At 40.1% G+C, this 4,245-nt stretch overlaps 1 long non-coding RNA gene across 1 annotated transcript; it reads left to right on the top strand.

Moving 5' to 3' along the window:
* The first annotated feature begins 3,343 nt into the window (after positions 1-3,343).
* Positions 3,344-4,057, top strand: LOC112142168. Its single transcript, XR_002918539.2, has 2 exons — positions 3,344-3,624; positions 3,926-4,057. It is a non-coding gene; the product is annotated as an uncharacterized LOC112142168 (long non-coding RNA).
* The last annotated feature ends 188 nt before the right edge of the window (positions 4,058-4,245 follow it).

The following is a 4,245-nucleotide window of genomic DNA, read 5'->3' as shown; positions in this document are numbered from 1 at the left end:
CCCCTTTATGAAGAGGTATCCCCTTTATGAAGGGGTATCCCCTTTTTAAAAGAGAATCCCTAGCAGATTGGGGAACCCTTTATAATGGGGAATCCCATGAAGATTGGAGAATCCCCTTGATGAAGGGGAATCCCCTGCAGAAGGCACTATCCCCTTTATAAAGGGAAATCCCCTTCATGAAGGGGAATTCCCTGGAAATTGGAGAATCCTCTTGATGAAGGGGAAGCCTCTTTATGGATGGGAATTCCCTGCATATTTGAAAATCCCCTTTATGAAAGGGAATCCCCTGCAGAATGGAGTATCCTCTTTATAAAGGGGAATCCCCTTCATGAATCATGACGGGGAATCCCCTTTATAATGGGGAATCCCATGCAGATTGAAGAATACCCATTATGAAGGGGTATCCCATTTATAGTGGGGAATCCATAGCAGATTGGGGAACCACCTTTTATACAAGGAGATCCCAAACTCCTTATAAAAGGGAATCCCCTGCAGATTGGAGAATCCCCTGTATGAAGGAGAATCCCCTTTATGAAGGGGTATCCCCTTATAGAGGGGAATCCCTAGCAGATTGGGGAACCCTTAGAAAAGGGAATCCCCTGCAGATTGGAGAATCCCATTTATGAAGCGGACTAACCTTTATAAAGAGAAACCCCCTGCAGATGAGCAAATCCTATTTATGTAGGGGAATTCCATTTATGAAGGGAAATACCCCGGAAATCTCTTCAATCTTCAATCTCCTGCAGATTAGAGAATCCCCATTTTTAATTCACCATTCTCCAATATGCGGGCATTTCTCCTTCACAAAGGGGATTCTCCAATCAGCAGGCAATTGAAGGCAACTGGTTAACTCCTCCACCAAGAAAAGTAAACATGAGTCCTTAATAAAGCATTTATTTTCCTACTTAGCTTGTCTTTTCTCGAGGTGAAGCACCAGATCCTGACTTAATAAGACTTAAAAGGTGAATACACATGATCAGGTTGGAAGTTATTTCTCACTGATTTTAAGTCTAAGACACTTTTCAAATACGTCACTGTATAGTTTTTTCCCTATTTTTATGTTTTAAATTTTGCAATCATTTCTTTTTACTATCGGAATTTAATTTTTTATGAGGGGAAATCCCCTGCAGATTGGAGAATCCCCTTGATGAAGGGAAAGTCCTTTTATGGATGGGAAACCCTATCATTACAGAAACCCCTTTATAAGGGGGAATTCCCTGCAAATTGGAGAATCCCCTCTATGAAGGGGAATCCCCTTTATGAAGGGAAATTCCCTGCAGAATGGAGTATCCTCTTTATAAAGGGGAATCCCCGTCATGAATCATAAAGGGGAATCCCCGTCATGATTCATGAAGGGGATTCCCCTTTATAATGGGGAATCCCATGCAGATTGTAGAATCCCCTTGATGAAGGGGAATCCCCTGCAGATTGGATAATCCCCACTATGAAGGAAAATTCCCTGCACATTGGACAATCCCCTTTATGAAGGGGTATCCCCTTTATGAAGGGGTATCCCCTTTTTAAAAGGGAATCCCTAGTAGATTGGGGAACCCTTAAAAAGGGGAATCCCCTGCTGATTATAGAATCCCCTTTATGAAGGGGAATCCCCTGCAGAAGGCATTATCCCCTTTATAAAGGGAAATCCCCTTGATGAAGGGGAAGCCCCTTTATGGATGGGAATCCCCTTCATTAGAAAATCCCCTTTATGAAGGTGAATCCCCTTTATGAAGGGAAATCCCCTGCAGAATGGAGTGTCCTCTTTATAAAGGGGAATCCCCGTCATGAATCATGAAGGGGAATCCCCTTTATAATGGGGAATCCTATGTAGATTGGAGAATCCCCTTTATGAAGGGGTATCCCTTTTATAATGGGGAATCCATAGCAGATTGAGGAACAACCTTTTATACAAGGAGATTCCAATCTCCTTTATAAAAAGGAATCGCCTGCAGATTAGAGAATCCCCTGTATGAAGGAGAATCCCCTTTATAAAGGGGTATCCCCTTTATAGAGGGGAATCCTTAGAACATTGGGGAACCCTTTATAAAAGGGAATCTCCTGCAGATTGTAGAATCCCTTTTATGAAGCGGACTAACCTTTATAAAGAGAAACCCCCTGCAGATTAGCAAATCCTATTTATGTAGAGGAATTCCCTTTATGAAGGGAAATACCCCGGAAATCTCTTCAATCTTCAATCTCCTGCAGATTAGAGAATCCCCATTTTTAATTCTCCAATCTTCAATCGCCTGTGATTGAAGAATCCCCTTCATGAAGGGATGGATTATGTTCTTCTGCTCTGACACCTCAAACTCTTTGTTCTCTAAACTCATGTTTACAGTATTCAAATTTGTCCTGCATCAATCATGTTATGACTGGAATGTTGTGAGGCCTAGTTAACTACTGCACCAAGAAAAAGTAAACCTGAGTCCTTAATAAAGCATTTATTTTCCTACTTAGCTTGTCTTTTCTTGAGGTGAAGCACCAGATCCTGACTTAATAAGACTTAAAAGGTGAATACACATGATCAGGTTGGAAGTTATTGTTCACTGATTTTTAACCTAAGACACTTTTCAAATATGTCACTGTATAGTTTTTTTTCCTTATTTTCATTTTTTAAATTTTGCAATCATTTCTTTTTACTATCGGAATTTATTTTCTTATGAGGGGGAATCCCCTGCAGATTGGAGAATCCTTTTCATGAAGGGGAAGCCCCTTTATGAGGGGAAATCCCCTGCAGAATGGAGTATCCTCTTTATAAAGGGGTATCCCATTTGTATTGGGGAATCCATAGCAGATTGGGGAACCACCTTTTATACAAGGAGATTCCAATCTCCTTTATAAAAGGGAATCCCCTGCAGACCGGAGAATCCCCTGTATGAAGGGGAATCCCCTTTATGAAGTGGTATCCCCTATATCTTTAAAGAGGGGAATCCCTAGCAGATTGGGGAACCCCTTATAAAAGGGAATCCCTTGCAGATTGTAGAATCCCATTTATGAAACTGACTAACCTTTATAAAGAGAAATCCCCTGCAGATTAGCAAATCCTATTTATGTAAGGGAATTCCTTTTATGAAGGGAAATACCCCGGAAATTTCTTCAATCTTCAATCTCCTGCAGATTAGAGAATCTCCATTTTTAATTCTCCAATCTTCAATCGCCTGCTGATTGGAGAATCCCCTTTTATGAAGGACAAAACGCCTGCACATTAGAGAATCCCCTTTATGAACGGATGGATTATGTTCTTCTGCTCTGACACCTCAAACTCTTTGGTCTCTAAACTCATGTTTACAGTATTCACATTTGTCCTATATCAAATCTCGTTATGACTGGAATGTTGTGAGGCCTGGTTAACTCCTGCACCAAGAAAAAGTAAACATGAGTCCTTAATAAAGCATTTATTTTCCTACTTAATAAGACTGTAAAAGTTAATTAAAAGCTGAATACACATGATCAGGTTGGAAGTTATTGTTCACTGATTTTTAACCTAAGACACTTTTCAAATACGTCACTGTATAGTTTTTCCCCATTTTTTTTTTATTTTGCTATAATTTCTTATTGCAATAGGAATTTATTTTCTCAATTCTTACCATTCAAGAGAATGATTCCACACTTTGACTCCACTGTTGGGTAAGCATTACATAACTGCCAATATTTTACCCGTAAAAGGCAAAAAATCTTTTTTTAAAAAGAGAAAATGTCAGCTCCCAAACAATTTTAAGGAAAGGACTACATCCATCCATCCATCCATCTTCTTGACCGCTTTGTCCCTGTCGGGGTCGCGGGGTTGCCGGAGCCTATCCCGGCTACTGATGGGCGAAGGCGGGGCACACCCTGGACAGGTCGCCAGTCTGTCGCAGGAGGAAAGGACTATATTATGCAAATTTTTTATGTTTTCCTTTCTGTTTTATCTTACATGTGGCCACAAAAGAATGGATTTTTGGATGCCTATCTTGTGCTGGAAGGGTCATCAGAGGGAACCCTTAAGTGACATTTTGAATCAACTTGAGGAACTCCTCAACTTCAACAGATGGAATATAAAGAGTTTCAGCTGGTACTCAAAGGGCTGTGGTCTACTGTCCTAACATTCTCTGTACTACAGAATTGGAAAAACATGGGTTAGTTTTAGGTCTTGCAAAACAAAACATTTATTAAACCAGACAATATGTTTATTTTTGGGTTTAAAGTTATGTTATTGGTGTGAATGAAAAGTTATTCCCTTCTTAAACCTTTCTCCATTGGTCCATTTAG

The sequence above is a fragment of the Oryzias melastigma genome, unplaced genomic scaffold (genome assembly GCF_002922805.2).
Source record: "Oryzias melastigma strain HK-1 unplaced genomic scaffold, ASM292280v2 sc01675, whole genome shotgun sequence".
NCBI lineage: Eukaryota > Metazoa > Chordata > Actinopteri > Beloniformes > Adrianichthyidae > Oryzias > Oryzias melastigma.
The sequence above is the reverse complement of the archived record's forward strand: the minus strand, read 5'-3'. Positions and strand labels throughout refer to the sequence as shown.